General features: G+C 36.2%; 1 long non-coding RNA gene and 1 pseudogene across 2 annotated transcripts; both read right to left on the bottom strand.

Annotated features, from left to right (window-relative positions):
* Positions 1–14340: 14340 nt before the first annotated feature.
* Positions 14341–17328, bottom strand: LOC147524938 (FAD-linked sulfhydryl oxidase ERV1-like; annotated as a pseudogene). The gene is made up of 6 exons (XR_015220930.1): positions 16077–17328; positions 15877–15954; positions 15727–15774; positions 15511–15575; positions 14779–14856; positions 14341–14667 (listed from the first exon to the last, which is right to left on the bottom strand). The product of XR_015220930.1 is annotated as an FAD-linked sulfhydryl oxidase ERV1-like (transcript).
* Positions 17329–17607: 279 nt separating this feature from the next.
* Positions 17608–18515, bottom strand: LOC147524939 (uncharacterized). The gene is made up of 3 exons (XR_015220931.1): positions 18386–18515; positions 18147–18218; positions 17608–18002 (listed from the first exon to the last, which is right to left on the bottom strand). It is a non-coding gene; the product is annotated as an uncharacterized LOC147524939 (long non-coding RNA).
* Positions 18516–20791: the final 2276 nt, after the last annotated feature.

Below are 20791 nucleotides of genomic sequence, written 5' to 3' on the forward strand. Positions count from 1 at the left end.
GTGAGCTGTCTTGAGCTCATCGGGGAGATGTTCTCTGAGTGACCGTTTGGTAGGTCGGGTGACGTTTCAGTAGATTGAGTGGTCGCTCCAATGTTGAGTTGCTCCTTGGTTTAGATAGAGTGACCGTTTGGTAGGTCGGGTGGCATTTCTTTAAGCTGAATAATCGTGTGGTAGGTCGGGTGGTGCTTCAGTAGACTGAGTGGTTGCTCCAACGTTGAGTTGTTCCTTGGTTTAGATAGAGTGACCGTTTGGTAGGTCGGATGGCGTTTCTGTAAGCCAAATGATCGTGTGGTAGGCCCCAAGAGAGCGTAGGTCAAGGGACCTGTTAGCGTAAGAAAGCGTGCTGCTCATGGAGAGCGTTCTAGCTGAGTTGATCCTAGAGGTGTAGGTCATCAACTAGTAAGAACTGTAGAGGCTATGGAGTATGGTAACTCAAGAGAGCATAGGTCAAGGGACCTGTTAGCTGAAGAAAGTGTATTGCTCATGGAGAGCGTGTTAGCTTAAGAAAGTGTTTGGCTCACGGAGAGCGTTCTCACTGAGTTGATCCTAGAAGTATAGGTCATCAACTAGTGAGAATTGGAGAGGTTATGGAGCCTATGAGCTCAAGAGAGCGTGCTGCTTGCGGAAAGCGTATTAGCTTAAGAAAGCGTATGGCTCACGGAGAGCGTTCTCACTGAGTTGATCCTAGAAGTATAGGTCCTCAACTAGTGAGAATTAGAGAGGCTATAGAGCCTATGAGCTCAAGAGAGCGTGCTGCTCGTGGAGAGCGTATTAGCTTAAGAAAGCGTGTTGCTCCTGGAGATCGTGTTGTCCGCTGAGAGCGTGTTAGCTTAAAAAATCATATGGCTCACGGAGAGCGTTTGCACTGAGTTGATCCTAGAAGTATAGGTCCTCAACTAGTGAGAATTGGAGAGGCTATGGAGCCTATGAGCTCAAAAGAGCGTTTTGTGCTTGAGCACGTTTGAACTCCTGAGAGTGTTTTGTTCTGTAGAGAACGAGCTGTAAGTGGTTTCCTCATGCTGAACTGCTGTAGAAAATGAAGCGACTTCAGCGGAGTTGGTCTCGGGTGATTGTTTCTCGACCGGAGGAATGGAGATCTTGGCAACAGGAGTTGGTGCGACCTATGGGGTCTTGGCAACAAGAGCAGAGGCGACCTCTGGGGTCTTGCCAACAGGAGTTTGGGCGACCTTTGGGGCCTTAATAATAGGAGCTGGGGCGACCTCTTGGGTCTTGATAACAAGAGCGGAGGCGACCTCTGGGGTCTTGCCAATAGGAGCTAGGGCGACCTCTGGGGTCTTGCCAATAGGAGCTAGGGCGACCTCTAGGGTCTTGATAATAGGAGAGAAGTGGTGACGCTATGTAGCGTTTGAGCTTGAGTGAGCGCTATATTCAGCTGGGTGTTGTGACCCGAGTGAGTCTGTGGGCATCCTGCTTTGGAGATCCTCATCAATAGGTAGCCTTGAATTGGCGTGACTATAGTTAGCCCCAGTTTTGGAGCTTCATTGACCTGTAAAAATGCGAGCTAGCACCAAAGAGTTAGTACGGACTAATAGTAGTAATTTTGGAGATGCATGGATCATAATAACAGAATTGAACTTGTTTAGATGGCAACAATGAGCCCCAGTCCAGAGATGGTTGTGGCTAGTCCCCCAGTGTGCATTGGAGCTTGATTGACCTGCACTAGATCGAACTAATATTCAAAAGAAATTAGAACAAAAAACTGTTAATTTGGAGACTTTTCCCGCCAGAGCAGGGTAATTACCCATTCATTGTGCTTAGTTGACCGACTAAACTCTGGACTTGAGCTTTGAGCCTTTCCATGCTTCGTGGGCTTAAGAATCTATCTTTGTAGTTTTGGGATTGGTTAGGTGGTTTCTCAAGAAATCGAGACCACAAACGGCGCCAATGTAAAGGTGTGTTTTAGCTTTCCTTTACATACAAGGGAGGAAAGAGAATGGGGTTGGATTTAGGAAAGACCGAGTTCGCTGATGAGCGAACTGCCTACGTATCTTCTCTTGATTCTGGGGGGAGAGAAGAATCAGGTTTGACGTAGTTCCAGCGAAGGGTATTTATAGCTATTAAGCGTGAAAATCTGCGCTACACGTGTACTGATGAGTACAGATGTGTGGTTGAGATCAGGGATGCGTGTAGGATTGGTGGTGGTAGGAAGTTTGCAATGATGGGGAGTGGTTGGGTTGTGTCAGTACGGCTCTGATAATGATTGCATCTGGATAATGGATGATGTCACTAGGTGGAACGTTCTGCATGAGGGTGTGCGAGTTGAGCTACTCTAGAGCGAGCTCGGAGAACGAATACCTTAGATCGGGTGTGCGAGCTGATGATGTGAGTCGCTATGAAGTGAGCTGATGATGTGAGGTCGATGCGATATTTATAATTGTGCTGGACACGTGTGTGGTATTCATTGGATGTGAATACTACTCCCTCACAGTGTTCCACAAAGTCCCCTATTATTTGTGTAGTTTTCTCGTGGGAAATTACAACAAACCTTGATATTACGTATATGGGTAGAGACTGACTCATCTTCAATGGCACTTGTCTTTCAGTTTGACAGGATGCATTTGAAGCTCAAGGCACTATGGAATGTCCTCAAATAGCATGCAGAGTGTATCAATGCATGTTACATCTACTTGGAGAGAGAAAAACTTTGGTGCTTATTGCCTCTTGAAGTTTGGTGCAACTCTTCCTAATGATACAAACATGTGGTGGGATGGGTGATAAGTGCTCAAAAAGTGCTATTTAACCCTCGATTATGCCTCTTGTTTAGCCATCTTAGTGGACTAATAGTGTTTATAAGTTGTGTTTTAAGATTCTACAGGTGAAAAAGAGAGTTTTGTAGAATATTAGAGAAAATGGGGTAAAACGAAGCAATTCGGAGCATCAATGATCACATGGGAGGTCCGTGGACAATCATGGAGAAGGCCAAGGAATTGGAGCTATTAAATATGCGACTTGGACCTATTTTAAAGTCTATTTGTAAGCCCAAGGCCAAAGGATTCGTTGCTTGGACCAAAGCTCGCAAAAGAGGATAGAAGGATAGAGCAGAAGAGAGAAAATCGGCTTATGCGTCTGGGACGCATGGATCGAGCGTCCAGACGCATTGATTGCATCTGGGACGCATAGATCGAGCGTCCAGACGCATTGATTAAGTTTGGGACGCATGGATAATGCGTCCATACGCATGAATCGACACTGTAGCCATTGTCACCAAGTACGGTACGGGTTTAAAACGGTATACTTGAAAAAAACTTAGTTCGTGTTTTAAACGGAACGTCTCGGGAAAAAAACGGAAAAAAAAGCGTAAAAAAACGTGGGGCATAAAAAACGGGTTTAAAACGGTAAAACGGGTTTAAAACGTATAATACGTATAATACGTAAAAGAAACGGTAAAAACCGATGATAAATAATATAATAGATAAGGAGTTTGATTTTCTATAAAAGTGGGAAAAAAAAATAGACACATAAAATAAAAATAATAATAATACAAATGAAAGAAAATTCAAATACATGAAAGTATCAAATTATCATTACTCATCCAAATACTAGAAGTTTTAGATTCAGTGCCAAAACACTATTCAAAATAAGATACTACTAATTACCAACCATAATGGCATAATTAAGTACTACAAATAAGTTAATAACTTTAAAATTTTTAATTAATTATTAATAGTCTAAAGCAAAATAGAACGGTCTCAATAAGTCAATCTAACGCCCACTCTTCAAAAAGGTAAACTCCAAAACCCTTTTCTTTTCTAGCAAAAAAAAAAAAAAAAAAAAAGTTTTAAACGGGAGATTTTCAAAATCTCGGGTTTTAAACGTTTAAAACGTTTAAAACGGGTTTAAATCGTTTAAAACGGGTTTAAAACGTTTAAAACGCATTTTGTTGAAAAACCCGGGTTTTAAACTGGAACCAGACGTCTTGGCAATATCTCGGGTTTTAAACGCGTTTTAAACCCGTATTTGGTGACAATGACTGTAGCCAATTCCTTCTCAGTTTTGAAGACGAAGTCGGACTCTAAAAGAAACCTGTTTGTATTAGGAAACAAATGACGGTTTGGAATGCTTCTAGAACTCATTGTAACCCCTATAAATAAAGGACCTAAGTGCCTCATGTAATTGGCCAATTCACTTATATTCTTGTCTCCAGAACTTGAGGCAGAGAGTCTTAATAAATTAGTCTTTCTAGTCTTATGTTCTTCAACTCTTCTTCTTCTCGTTCTTCATGTTCTTCCTTCTTTATGGAAGGCTAATCTTCTCCTTCAAGGGAGGAGATGAAGCCAGTGCTTAAGGGTTAATGATTCTTCTGGTTCATGGTGTTCTTCAATCAGGTTAGTTCTTTATGTTTTTAGTTATTAGTTCCATTGCCCACACCAGGGGATGGAAGTATAGATTAAGGTTTTTATTTATTACAATTGAATATCATGCTAGTTTAGGGTTTTATTTATTGCAATTGAATATTTGCTAGTAACATGCTTTTATTTATTGCAATTGAATATAATGCTAGAATAGAGTTTTATTTATTGTAATTGAATATTATACTATTACTCTCTACTTTTCTTCTAATTGTGTAGTGTTTTAGAGTAAGGGAAGTATTCCTTGTGTTTGCCTTAGATGGTGATTCATTGAATAGCTGCCCAAGCTCACATAAAAGGAAAGAAGATACTAGTAACATGAACATAGGAACAACCTTAAGTAGAGTTAATTGTTTAACGATGTTTCACCCAAAAGGCATCAACACTTGCTTGATTGCCCGATTGTAGTCTACTTGGAGAACAACATGAAGCAAAAGGTCATTGAATCAAAAGCATTGGTGGATTCTAATCTCTTGAATTCCCTCTCTTATAAATTCTCAATAGTTTAGTTAGTTTAACTTAGTTTAGTATCTACAATCTCTACAATATTAGTTTTTAATCCCTCAAACCCCCTTTCCAGTCCTGTTCTTCACATAACATACACTTAAAAGTGGAACGATACCCTACTCATCCTTTACTTATTGAGGGATAATTAGGTTTTGATACGCTTCTCTTTTGTTCAACGACCATCATCTCATCTACATACACAAAAAAAGCAAGTGTCAATGGCGCCGCTGCCATTTTAAGTTGTTTATGTTTAACGTTTTCTTTCAAGATTAGAATTTTGGATCTTGAGGTAATTTTAGCCACATCATCCATCCTTTTGAAAAAGAAAGAAGCTTAAAGGACATCTCGAAGACAAGATCTACCATCCAGGTTAGTCGAATCTTCATTCTATTTATTTTTCTTAGTATAGTTGCATCGTAGTTTAGTTTTATTGCTTTCTTAGTATAGTTGCATCATAGTTTTATTGCTTTCTAGTATAATTGCATTTAGGACCTTTTCAACAATTGAAGTTGTAAGCCAACACAGCGAAACATCAAACTCTAGTGTTTCTTGTCTGAATCTTGACAAACAGACTATCGTATGTGGGACGTGGTACTTAAGCAATCCAAGTGATTCACCATAACCCTAGAAGAGACAGCTTTAGACAACGGGCGAGATACTAGTCTGTAAAGCCCAACCCAGGTTGAAGGAAAGTAGTTTTGCATATTAGTATAATTTAGAATAGTTGCATATTAGTTTAATTGCATTCAAGCATAGTAGGATAGTTTTCATCATCTTCGTGATAGCAAGAATACTAGACGGGATTGATATAATGGCCGACGCGAATGATGGAGGTGTTATGGACACCAATAATCCCGGGCTATCACACCCATGCAAGCACGCAGAGAGGAAGAAGCCGGCGATTTTTATTCGCCAATCATTAGAGACCCACCCGGTATTGTTTTTCCGTAAAACGAAGCTAACCGGTTTGAGCTTAGAGCATCAAGTAATCTCAATGCTTCCAAAGTTCAATGGTTCGGATAATGTTGACCATATGTTCACATGAACAGATTTCTATCGATCCCTCTCGAACTTTCAAGAACCGAGAATATCAAAGATGAGAGTATCAAGTTGATTCTTTTTCCGCTCTCCGCACCGAAGGTAAAGCCTCCGAATGGTTAAGCGCATGACGGCCGATCAATTCAATAGATAATTGGGAGAAGTTGAGAACAAAGTTTATGAACAAGTTCTACCCACCCTGTAAGACGGATGCCATGCGAGCAAGCCATTAGCAATTTCAAAGGAAAAGTGATCAAGAATATCATCAAAGCTGGGAGAAATTTAATAATCTGCTAGTCTCATGTCCACATCATGGTAATGATAAGAGCACACTTGCTCATTTTTTCTATCGAGGACTCTCGATGATGAACAAGCGTGATGATACTGGTCAATGCACAAAGGCAAGTTTACATCAATGGATGGAGAGGAAGCTTACAACTTTCTAGAGAATTTAGTCAAGAAACACAACAATGGACTACTAGCGCGTGGATGTCGCTAGCATGGAGGGGAGCCAAAGCAATTTGGTTACCAAGCACATGAACAAGCAGATCAAGAATTGAAGTCTACATTGGCCAAAGATGGCCACCAAGATTGAAACTCGAGTAAGAAATTCAATCGGGTTCTCCATGAATCCCTCCAAGATCAACAAGTCTCAAGCTAAATCTTTCCCGGTCATGCAAGCTAGCCAATCATGCGAAGTCTATTCGGACACTTCTCATGCAACTCTAGAATGTCCCGGTTACTATCAACATGCATCGGTTGGAGAGTACAATGTGAACTCATTTGAGGCCCAACCAAGGTGGTAATAACTTTCAAGGTAATTATTGGAAGCGAATCTTTGGACCCCGTGTTCTCAAGATCAAAGTTATATTCCACATGACAAGTCAAGCTTCACGGTTGGTTCCTCAACAACAGCGGTTATACTCTCAAAGAAAAATTCAATACAAGTGGAGAGTTAGTGCACCGATCCTAGGAGAAATTATGCCGACCGCCAACCTGGAGAATGCAATTACTTTGCTATCACGAAAAATCGAAGTTTGAAAGTGTTCTAGAGCTTTGCACGCCTCATTTCAATCTCCAGCAATCTCGTGCAAGTCAATGTTATAGAATGGAGTCTCTAGAGGCTAAGGTCGATTAACTCACCAACGCTTTGTGCGTAGAAGACACAAGCCACTCAACCTAGCTTATTGGAACCAATATTGAAGAGTGAAGATGTATGCCACATTGGGACAACTTCTAGTATTGATCACCTCCATGATCATGTTAGCTCAATTACTACTCTTAGATCAGGATTGAAGATAGACAACAAGGTTGACTTACCTTCTCATGATGACATTGCTACAGAGCAATTGGTCAAGATTTCAAATGAAGTTCAAAAGGAAGTGGGGGAAATCCTTTCCACTCCCATTTTTCAAGACAACCAAGACAAGATATGCAAGAATGCCAAAGAGAAAAAGAAGAGCGCATTACTTCGATGTGTTTGTACCAAAGGCACCTTTTCCTATATTTTTTGCTCAAAGCAAAAGGACAAGCAATTTTCAGAGATGAAGGAGGCATTTGAGAAAGATAACATCAATATCCCCTTTCAAAGCGATCAAGCAGTTGCCATCATATGCCAAATTCTTGAAGGATGCATGCAACATAAAGAGAAGTACTCATGTTCCAAAGTGGCGTTTCTAATTTGGACAAACAACATCTATTATCCATCAGAAGCTCGGTCAAAGCTCAAAGATCCGGAAGTCCTACAATATCATGCAAGATAGGAGAAAAATTCACGGGTAATGCTCTCTTAGACCTTGGTGCTAGTGTTAATCTCTTGCCATATCATTTGTACCAAGCGTTGGGCCTGGAGAACCTAAAGCCTACACAAGTCAAATTGAAGTTAGCTGACCGTTCTACCAAGATTCCAAGAGGCATAGTTGAGGATGTTCTTGTTCAAGTAGCCGATTTCTACTATCCAGTGGATTTCATTGTGATAGACACCCAGGAAGCCTTTGATAAAATACCAATTATTCTAGGCCGACATTTCCTCGCTACCGCAAAAGCTTTGATAAATTGTTACAACGGTGAAATGAAGATCAACTTTGGTAAGATGTCCATGGACATAAATATCTTTCACCTGTTGTATAAGGATTATGATGAAGCCGAAGGTGGAGAGGTGTACTTCCTTGATAGTATGATACAAGAATTCGTCCCATTCGAAGATACAATTGAAAGTGCTCAATCTACAGAAAATTGTGATGAACCTGAGAACCCCACCACAGAGGCGTTGCTAGCCATGTTCTTAGAATCTATGCAGAAAATTCAGAATTTAAGTGAGCAGAATGGAAAATTTGCAGAGAGAGTATCATATCTTGAGAAGATGAACTCTACATTTCAAGATGAACAACAGACTTCTACCCAGAAAAATCAGTTACTAGAGAAATCTTTTAAAGAAGTTTTGGAAAACAACGTAATCTAGAAACTGAAATGAGTCTTCAAGCAGAAAGTGGACCATATTGATAAGAAGAATTGCCTTTGTTGAAGCCTCTTCTACACCATTATTTTCGACGAAATTAAGTATGTGAAACGGTCCATCGCCCATACGAGTAGTCAGCCAGACATCCATTATCATCACTGTGGTGGTAAAGGGCACATCAGATACTATTGTCTTGTTAGAAAGAAAGATTTTCATCAATCTTCTACACAGAGGAACCACAAGGCCTATCACACAATCATCAGACCTGAAATAGTTCAAGGTAGAGAAGCAACTTCACCAATAATCTTTCCAGCATATCAAGGAGTATTTTTAACAACCCACAAGGTGAGACGTCCTCGTCCTCCAAACATTCGTCAGATTTGGGTAAGAAAATCTGATCTCCTCACTCCAAATTGATAATACATTACGTCTTGGGGATCTGACGTAAAAAGACCTAAAAATTCGGCATCAATGGTAATATCCTACCTTTTTCTCATCCATTTCATTTACTTCTTTATACATTGAGGTCAATGCATGCATAAGTAGGGGGAGGGTGTACTTGAGAAATGAATTTCGAAAATTAGTTTTCAAAAATTAAAATATTTTTGTTTCTATATCAGCACCATGAGAAAAATGAATTTTAATGATGAGTCTGGGAGATAGATTCTATACTGCTTAGTGTAGTGTTGAGTTTGATAGATAGTTGATATTATTGATTTCATTACCGCTAGACTATTTATTATGCTCGGGACATAGTTCTTATTGATAGAATTCTTTATCAAGGCACCACCATAATACTTGGTCGGGCTTTTGTGTACTTTTGCTAGAAAGAGAGATTTAAACCCCTAGTAAACCTGGAAGTAGAATTTTTAGACTTAGCCCGTAAGACTTAAGCTTTATACCCATTCTTTGGAGAGTTCTTACGAAAAATCCGAAGTCTTAGTGACTCAACATCTTTCGATTCTTTATGTCGATTTGTAATATAGTCTCATTATTTTGTTGATTTGGTTAATCACGGTGACATCAACTGGGGAGATAGCCATTAGGTCTTGTAGTCTATTCGAAACAGAGTATCATACTGATAAGTCAAGTAGTGAACCCATTCAGCCTTTATCCCACCTAGTAGGACCATCATATTAAACCCTTTTGAGCCTTACAATAAACCATTTTCTTTCATAAAACCCTTTACCCGTCATCCAACTCCAGACAAGGAGTATGACCAAAATCTTTATCAGCCATACCCATATGTTTCTGAGAATACGAGGGGCACAAGGAGGAAGAAAGACCAAAAAAGGAAGATTACAAGGAAATACCAGAAAGATACAATGAATCCCATCATTCTGTTCAAAGTGAAAGAAGCTAGTGGAAAACAAGCATATCCAGTACTAATCAAGGATATACCACTGAGTTAAAAAATAAAAAAATAAAAAAATAAAAAAAAAAATAAAAAAATAAAAAAAAAGTTGAACAGAATGGATGGAATAGCTAAGATAAAGGAAGAATTTTCTCTGCAATACAGAATTTGAAGAAATCTTCCAAAGAAAGAAGCAAAACCCTTAGTGTTTTTAGAAACAACCTTAGAATCCTTTTTACCTTTCCTTCATAAACCAATACCCAAGCCAAGTTACAACCCATGACTTATCATTACAAGATGGTACCTAAGTCTAGAATAGGTGAGAGGATGCTAAAGTGTGAAGGACCGACACTTCATATGTGATTGACATTCTTTCCATGAGACTAATTTTATTCAGAAGTTTGTTTTTCAAGGTAGTATGTGGGATGTTCGTATGCATTATTCTTTTCCCCACATACATGAGGTAAAATAGTAGACCATCTTCTGAGAGATTCTTTTCTGAGAGTATGACCGGTGAGGATTGAAAGTCGAGATTATCTACCTATGGTAAACTAGGGATTCCGTTTCTTGGATATGAGAGTATAGGAGATTGACTAAGTACACACATAAGCCTTGATTGAGAATTTTGTCAATTTTTACTATCTCCCATCATAATCTATGAGTCTTTGCAGAAATGTAGTTAGCAATGGAGACTGTCTATTGGGGTAAGCACTAAGTAGGTAAGGAATTTCTCTCTCTGAAAAATACTATCATTCTTGAACATGCTATTGATTGATTTTGTGGGTATATCACCTGAAAACCCTCACGAGACTATAACTCGTCCTTTTGGAGAACTTAAAGGTTTAAAAAGCCTTGTTGCATATGGTAAATGCAATCGCGATGCCTGCGAAAATGAGTTAGGATTTTATTTTTGTTATTAGGATGTGATTTTGATCACTTATCTATTTTTTATCTTATTTGCTAAGAGACTAGCAAAAGGCTAGTTGGGAGTTGTAATAAGTGCTCAAAAAGTGCTATTTAACCCTCGATTATGCCTCTTGTTTAGCCATCTTAGTGGACTAATAGTGTTTATAAGTTGTGTTTTAAGATTCTACAGGTGAAAAAGAGAGTTTTGTAGAATATTAGAGAAAATGGGGTAAAACGAAGCAATTCGGAGCATCAATGATCACATGGGAGGTCCGTGGACAATCATGGAGAAGGCCAAGGAATTGGAGCTATTAAATATGCGACTTGGACCTATTTTAAAGTCTATTTGGAAGCCCAAGGCCAAAGGATTCATTGCTTTGACCAAAGCCCGCAAAAGAGGATAGAAGGATAGAGCGTAAGAGAGAAAATCGGCTTTACGCGTGCGGGACGATGGATCGAGCGCCCGAGGCATTGATTGCATCCGGGACGATAGATCGAAAGCGCCCGTGACGCATTGATTAAGTCTGGGACGCATGGATAATGCGTCCAGACGCATGAATGGACACTGTAGCCAATTCCTTCTCAGTTTTGAAGACGAAGTCGGACTCTGAAAGAAACCTATTTGTATTAGGAAACAAATGACGGTTTGGAATGCTTCTAGAACTCATTGTAACCCCTATAAATAGCGGACCTAAGTGCCTCATGTAATTGGCCAATTCACTTATATTCTTGTCTCCAGAACTTGAGGCAGAGAGTCTTAATAAATTAGTCTTTCTAGTCTTATGTTCTTCAACTCTTCTTCTTCTCGTTCTTCGTGTTCTTCCTTCTTTATGGAAGGCTAATCTTCTCCTTCAAGGGAGGAGATGAAGCCAGGGCTTAAGGGTTAATGATTCTTCTGGTTCATGGTGTTCTTCAATCAGGTTAATTATTTATGTTTTTAGTTATTAGTTCCATTGCCCACACCAGGGGATGGAAGTATAGATTAAGGTTTTTATTTATTACAATTGAATATCATGCTAGTTTAGGGTTTTATTTATTGCAATTGAATATTTGCTAGTAACATGCTTTTATTTATTCAGAATTGAATATAATGCTAGAATAGAGTTTTATTTATTGTAATTGAATATTATACTATTACTCTCTACTTTTCTTCTAATTGTGTAGTGTTTTAGAGTAAGGGAAGTATTCCTTGTGTTTGCCTTAGATGGTGATTCATTGAATAGCTGCCCAAGCTCAAATAAAATGAAAGAAGATACTAGTAACATAAACATAGGAACAACCTTAAGTAGAGTTAATTGTTTAACGATGTTTCACCCAAAAAGGCATCAACACTTGCTTGATTGCCCGATTGTAGTCTACTTAGAGAACAACATGAAGCAAAAGGTCATTGAATCAAAAGCATTGGTGAATTCTAATCTCTTGAATTCCCTCTCTTATAAATTATCAATAGTTTAGTTAGTTTAACTTAGTTTAGTATCTACAATCTCTACAATATTAGTTTTTAATCCCTCAAACCCCTTTCCAAATTCTCGTTTCTTCACATAACATACACTTAAAAGTGGAACGATACCGTACTCATCCTTTACTTATTGAGGGATAATTAGGTTTTGATACGCTTCTCTTTTGTTCAACGACCATCATCTCATCTACATACACAAAAAGAGCAAGTGTCAATGGGAAGCCTGACTTCTTACATAAGATTGAAAACCCTCACACTACGTACTTTAGTAATGGTTGTAATAGCAATGATAATGCTAGTAGCATAGTCTGAACTGTAAGTCAATCTTTGTAACCTTTTCATTTTATTTATTAATCAATTATCTTTTGGCAAAAAAAAACATGAGAATACATACACATGCATGGCACACTTGTGAGTGGCAAAAAACTATCATTTTTTTTTGTATTTTCATGAACAAAGAACATACATAATTACATACACAATCATGGATTAAGGTTTTTAAGAAGAAAACAAGGGGTAAGAACCAAAAACTAAAGGGGTATGTAAGAAACAAAAACTCCTCAACATTTCTAGAGGTAACAAGAACATTTTACCAAATTGATCATGGGAAATTATGTCATCTGCTCAAGGTAGCTTGAATCCATGTATAATGCAATTTTTCAAGGGGGTTTTGCAAGGTTTTATCTTTGCCAATAAGACAGGTGGGGTCTGCCTTAACCTCAGCTTAATTTTTCAAACAAAAAAAAAGTATAATACAATTTTTCACTAGTGTTGTAGTCTTGTAGCTATTCTCCCTAGAACTAATAATAGTCCTTTGAAAGAAGAATGCCACCTGAAAGTCTCAAGTTCATTAACCAATACAAGAGATCAACACGCACCTAATTAGCTATGTTAGAATTACTAATATTGACGAGGAAGTCTATCGTTATTTTCATCAAGGTATAAACGGTGTGATTAATAGAAAACAAGTATGCAAACCTTGCTATGCATCGTTTTTTTAAGTCTTGAAACCCGTCACTCAAGATCGATAGTTACCATGGTTTCTTTGGATTCTAATTGTAAATGGTAATTGTAATTATATAGGAGAGATTCATCTATTTATTTTTTGAAACCTTGCTACGTATCGGTTTTTTTAAGTCTTGAAACCCGTCCCTAAAGATCAATAGTTAGTATGGTTTATTTGGATTCTAATTGTAAATAGTAATTGTAATTATATAGGAGAGACTCATCTATTTATTTTTTTTACAAAATAGGAGATAATTATGTTATTTAAGTGATATTAGCTAGAGAGGTTCTTTTAAATTATCAATAATAAAATAGGGCTTGTTTTAATTTCAATGTGGGAAATATGGGTAATTATTTAATTTAAGTGACATTAGAGAGGTGTTTCTAAATTATTAATAAAAAAATGACCTTATTCAAATTATATTAATAAAAGTGGGGCTTATTCTAAATTTAGTGAGAGAGGTCTTTCTAAATTAAGTAAATAAGGAGATCTTAAATTACCTACATTTCAATGTGGGAAATGGGGGTAATTATTTAATTTAAGCGGCATATTAGAGAGGTGTTTCTAAATTATTAATAAAAAAGGTACCTTGTTCAAATTATATTAATAAAAGTGGGGCTTATTCCAAATTTAGTGAGGGAGGTGTTTCATATATGGGATTTTATTATTTCAGGCAGACAAATAAATATTTTAATATATACGCATCGGTTTTCTTAAGTCTCACCCACCCCTCTAGATCGATAGTTAACATGGTTTCTTTGGATTCTAATTGTAAATCGTAATTGTAATTATATAGGAGAGACTCATTTATTTATTTTTTTAAAACAAAATGGGATATAATTATGTTATTTAAGTGATATTAAGGAGGTTCTTTTAAATTATCAATAATAAAATAGGACTTGTTTTAATTTCAATGTGGAAAATGGGGGTAATTATTTTATTTAAGTGACATTAGATAGGTGTTTCTAATTATATATATATTTTTTTTGAAGTAACTAGGGGTTAAAGATACCCCAACCTTTATTAAGCCAAAAGACGCAAATACATTTTTCCATCCTTATCCCCTTTAATCAACTCATAGAGTTTTTGATCCATAGGGGGGATATAGAACATAGACTCATTACATAAGGAGCTACTCATTAGATAGGTGTTTCTAAATTATTAATACAATAGGGACCTTGTTCAAATTATATTAATAAAAGTGGGGCTTATTCTAAATTTCATGAGGGAGGTGTTTCGAAATTAAGTAAATAAGGCGATCTTATGAATATATCACTTAAGGTATGTATTCCCTTAGTTTTCCTTTATGGACGTGTAACACATTTGTACAGGACTACAGGGGATAGCACAATATTCAGTGGGTTCATAGGTATGATATAATGAAGAAAAAAACAATAAAAATTTCTTTTAAAGTAATGTCAAATACGATTTACGTATTAGTAATACCAATTACAATCAGAAACTGTCACCCCTTGTTGCTTATCTGTTTCTGAGCATGCACGTTCCCTGCACTCGAGTTTGCCCCATCTTGCATCTACACGTTGACATGGGAATACAAGCTTGCCAAGGCTGTTAAAACAACAAAATAAATCACATCAACAAATTCATAAAGTTTCTAAATCAATTAGAACTACCACCTATTCTGTGGGATGGCAAAAAGTAATTTAATAACATAATTACCTTATGTTGACAACATTGTGGACGTGACAAAGCCATTGAGAGAACTCAGATTGGGATCCAGCTTGTATAGGATTTGCACTATCAAAAATAGAAAGTAAGAAAATGGGAATTAGTGAAAATAGTAGGATTTGCGTTGACATGACTTCAAGAGTCAAAGAGTAAGCTTAAACCCAAAAAGAAAAGGAGGAGGGGGTTCACTCTTTAGTGGGCAACACAGGTTTTCAAACAGGCACTTCTAACAAGATGCGAAAAGAGGTCAGATGCAATAGTAGATTTTTATAGCTCCGCACATGCAATGTCAAACACATCATTTGGCAAGGCTGCAGTTGGCATTTCTACCTATAGTAGATTTTTGCTCAAGAGAATAGCATATGCTATATTGCTATACTATAACGTACAACATCCAATGTCAGTTTACTCTTTACAAATCTACTAACATAACAAGCAAGCAATAGTAGCATCTAAAAGCCATATATCACATATAACCAAACTACAATGGAGATTTTAAATGTGGCATATCCCCAGACTCTCAAGAAAGGTATCTTTACATTTCAAGCAATACCAAATGCAGCTCAACTAATTCGTGATTTTTATTTAATAATAAACGGTATACGCTCAGATGCTTGTAATCTTGATACACTAAGTAAATTTCAGTTTCACAGTTTTCTATTCTTTATATTTCTCATTATATGATTGTATTGAGGAGACATAGAAAAGGAAAGAGTGATGTACCTCAACACTTCCTTAAAGTGATCCGCACACTCCTTGCAAGGGTAAAGCCGAGATAGTATTGTCATCTGCATTCCCAAAGTTCACAATTAATCAACTCTCGTATCAGTATTTCTGAGCTCTTCTAAGTAACGTCTTGTAACAAAATCAAAATTTTGAATCATTTTATGATGTGTGTATTGTGTACAGAGAGAGAAAAGGAGAGAACCATGAACATACCAATTCTTTTACATCTTTTTTTTGTTGCCTAGTTGGACGATTTGGAAACTGAAAAAATTAAGGGATGAGGGAAGGAAGAGATATAAGAAAAACGTCTAAGCATGTAGCAACATAGTAAAGACTAGAGAGTGAGCTTTTCGTTTTTTTTACCTGCGCTGCGAGAGTGTGAAGGAATGTCCAAGTAGCCCTTCCCAGCTCTTCTTTACTCACAGGTTTAGCAAGCTATACCTGGAAATCGCAAGTATCAAAAGTTGAGCAATGCAATATCTCAGTGAGAACCTATATTAAGCAGTTTGTATGCAATGTAAACTCCACAAGTTAGTATCCAAAACAGATGAGTGAGCTGATACCTTGATCAAACTTTTTTCTTGTGGGAATTCGATAAGACTCAGATCACCTGATGAAGTTGATGATGGTAACGAAGAAAATGAGAAGAGTGGGCGATGATGATTTGAGAGAGAGTCACTAGAGGAGGATGGAGGGTGGGAGTCAGCAAGGAAATGGGAGACATGAGTTTGTATGCATTGTGCCAAATTTTGATAAGTCTTGAAAATTAACTGATTTGGATTCATCGGATTTTGGTTCACTGATGACATTTTTTCGAAAGAGTAGATTGTAGCTTGTGTCCTAGTATAAAACTAGAATGCAAACCGTGCTTCACACCGGTTTTTGGAAATTAAGTAACGTGTCCACACACAACAACATCACCAACAACACACTAACAATAGATAACTCCACAACTCTTGTTGTAATATTAGAATTGGAAATTACACTACATTAAATAACTTGTTAACATAACAAAATCTTCTAGCTAGCTAGGCAAAATTGAATCTCGGAGGAATAGACTTGCGCTGGTGTCAATCAACTACTTAATGCTCCCAGATCATTCTAAGTTGATACCAGGCAAGTTGGCCTTCAGAGCTTCACAAATGCATGTAACTGGGCCTAAATCATGTAAACCATCAAACAATGTGCAACATTGGCTAAAAGGTTGAGCTTCAACAACCAAATTAAGTAAGCTACTCATTAATTAGTAAATCATACTCAAGAAAGCCTGTAGCAAAATATGAAACAATGGGCTGAACACAATCTCAAAGAATACAGGTAAAGCAACACCACTGTAAGAATGGTTCTAACCATGGAAATATAACCAACATAGAATAAATATATTAGGTTAATAGCCAGTCGAAAAAGCCTCAAGTTTTTTACTTCATGAGTCATCACACTAAGTTTTTTGCAATACATTCTAATTAATACATTAGCATGTGAATTTAGAAAGATATACTACCAATAGAATACACAAACATTTTAACTTGAAACCTAATAAATCTTCAAGCAACACTGAATACTACATGAAGTAAGTCTTCTAATAAAAATGAAGCTACATGTATCCAAAGATTCCATTCACATTTTCATAAGAGAAATTGATTAACATTACTACATATGCATAAGTGGTATCACGTACATACATAGGGTACACAACAGTCATAGACATCAATAAAAATAATTTAACACATTAGTAACGATGACATTACCAATTTTATTTAATCCATAAATATTTCGCTAAAGGAAAATAAAGCACCCAACAACAACTAAATAGAAAATCATATCATTAGTAAAAGCGATCATCTTTCAAATAAGCTCACAAAAACTGAAAGAAAATTATTGCTTATGGAATGAGTACATTGGTAATATGGAAAACAAAGAACATATAAAACCTACGCAGACAACACACCATATAGAACTATAGTTGGAAATATTTTTCATTATATATATGTAGTGCTTATAGAAATTATTATAAAAGATGTGGTGAAACTTCAACATATAGCTATTAAACATGATCACTGACCTCACACTTAGATTCCTAATTCATGGCAAAACTGAATAATTAAAGAAAACAGAAATAGAACAGAGCAAGTCCCTAAGTACGGTACGCCCAACTATTACTAACTTACTAAGTGTGCTTTTTCGCCGTGAATAACAGTAATTTTGTGAAGCTAACGAAAAGAGGTTATATCAGCATTCAGAATTTAACAACTTGAATCAAATAGTACCATTAAGGCATTCACCGTTTTGTATAGAAACTACCAACAATAATGTCTACAAAAGTTGGAAATTAAAGGTAATTAAAAACATGGATATTAATTAAATTAACTAAAGAGTTTCATTACCCCTGATGTTTATTGTCTATCAATCCAGTACCCACTCCATCCAGCAATTAAAACAACAACATCACCACCACCATGAATGAAATCACTCACTTCCTCCAAAGGCAACTTCAACAAATTGAACGACACAAATAACAATACAATCTTCTTCAGAGAAAATTGTGTGATTACAATTGAATAAAATTATTTAAACATCAGCATCATTATCAAGCACGTTATAAGCAAATGACTTAAATAAAGAGATTTACGTACAAAACAAGAATGAAACTGTACGAGCAATCAATTAATGATGGAGATGGAGATGAACATTATCTTCTATAAAATCTGCAAAAAGAAAATTGTTGGTTGTTAATGTGCGGCAAGTCTAACAGCTAATACAAAGATCATTCATTGAAAACCAAAGACTATCAATTACTTGAGATCAATCAAGTAACAACAACAATGACTTAAAATCGAACATAAACTAATAAAAAAACGATAAAGTGAAGTACCTTTAAAAATAGATTGTTGTTCGTTAGATATACAGAGAAATTGATGTGGAAAGTTGGGAAGGAAACGTAGGTGTTTGCAATTTCTAATTTCAGAAAGACTGCCGGTTGAATTAGAAAGATATTATTAGGTATCTTGTTTTATAAATTAGGGGGGTATCTATAAATATTTTATAGTTGTTTTATAAATTTTAAAATCATAAAGGAGGAAAGGCTAAATAATCAAAGAAAGGAGATCTAAATTAGCCTACTCGATAGTGGGGAGTGGTTCCTCAAAACCCGTGGGATATCGCGATATATCAATAAATAAATATTGACAACTATCGCCTTGGTTATCGTTTTATACGTTTATCTTTTTTTTCCTCGAGTGCACTGGCCCATTCGAAAAAAGCTTCCAATGCAAAGCAGATAAGCGATTGTGCATTGTTCATTTGTTTGCACAGATATACTCATATACTACTGTGTAAGGCCGTTGAGCAAAAGCAAGTGGCCACATGCGAACATAGTCTCAACTCGTTATAAGTCCAATAGGGATTTTAAATATACCGTTCCCCAAGTAGTAGTAAGTGACTAAGTGCAACATTTGTATTTTACCAAGGTGATTCCATCGGGCACTCATCAAATTGGATTGGGCAACCCCTAAAAAAAAAGAAATTTTACAAGTTTACCATATTACAAGTTTCCCATCAAAGCCCAGGCCCAGCAACCAATTCAACCGGTCTCGCCAAAACGAACCCTTCAGGCCGTTTGGGTGTGCACTCAAACGATCCCATTATGTCGTTTGCGTATACACTCAAACGATATGGCCACGTCGTTTTCGTATACACTCAAACGATATGGTCAAGTCATTTGAGTATACACTAAAATGATATGGTCACGTCGTTTGAGTGTTTGAGTAACACTCAAACGATATGGCCAAGTCGTTTTGGTATACACTCAAACGATATGGCCACGTTATTTGAGTGCTTAAGTAACACTCAAACGATATGAGCACGTCGTTTTTGTATACACTCAAACGATATGGCCAAGTCGTTTGACTCAAACGATATGGCCACGTCGTTTGAGTATACACTCAAACGGCTTGACCACATCGTTTGTGTGTGCATTTTAGATTTGGCTAATCATTTGGTATCACATGCAAGCGGTATGGCTGGGTCGTTTAGGGCTTCTATGGGGCGATATGGTGAAATCGTTTGGACATAAACACCAATTACACTTTTCTTATACATAAACACCGAACACTTTTCTTATAATACAAATAATTAATCGATCATAAGTGTACAATAATTTATTTAAACAATTATGTGCAAAATTGAATTAGTGATGATCAATTATCAACACATCCCAATTGAATTAGGAAAATTGAAATCCGATTTAAAAAATTGGGTTAGGAACAACACAATTAGTTACACCAACACAATTACATGCACTCTGCACTCTTTATCTATGACATAGTATCTATATAACCAAGTTAAAACATGTAATCAAACATGCTAAAATTTAAAATAATAATTTGTTTTATATCTAAACTTGTTATTATTATTTTATTTTTCAATTGTGAATCATAAACTAGTTTGGGGTTTGGGGTTTAAGGTTTAGAAATTTTGTACCAACATATTTCACTTAATTATTCGAAATAATAATTTGTTTTATATCTAAACTTGTTATTTTTTATTTTATTTTTAAAATTGTGAATCATAAACTAGTTTGGGGTTTGGGGTTTAGGGTTTACAAATTTTGTACCAACATATTTCACTTAATTATTCGAAATAATAATTTGTTTTATATCTAAACTTGTTATTTTTTATTTTATTTTTAAAATTGTGAATCATAAACTAGTTTGGGGTTTGGGGTTTAGGGTTTACAAATTTTGTACCAACATATTTCACTTAATTATTCGAAATAATAATTTGTTTTATATCTAAACTTGTTATTTTTTTATTTTATTTTTAAAATTTTGAATCATAAACTAGTTTGGGGGTTTGGGGTTTGGGGTTCAGGGTTTACAAATTTCGGACCAACATATTTCACTTAATTATTTGAAATAATAATTTGTTTTATATCTAAATTTGTTATTTTTTTTTTTTTTTTTTTTCAAATTTTGAATCATAAACTAGTTTGGGGGTTTGGGGTTTGGGGTTTGGGTTTAGGGTTTACAAATTTCGTACCGACATAAAAAAAATTTAATTTCAAACATATTTCACTAAATTATCCAAATCTAAAGTAATAATTTGTTTTATATCTAAACTTGTTATTTTTCATTTTTTTTATTCAATTTTGCATAATAAACTAGTTTGGTGTTTAGGGTTTAGAGTTTAGGATTTACAAACATATTTCACTCAATTATTTGAAATATATCATAATTTCAAATATCTCTATATAGAATACTCAAGTTTCTCATTTACTCCT

This window comes from Coptis chinensis, chromosome 1 (genome assembly GCF_015680905.1).
Source record: "Coptis chinensis isolate HL-2020 chromosome 1, ASM1568090v1, whole genome shotgun sequence".
Taxonomy (NCBI): Eukaryota; Viridiplantae; Streptophyta; class Magnoliopsida; order Ranunculales; family Ranunculaceae; genus Coptis; species Coptis chinensis.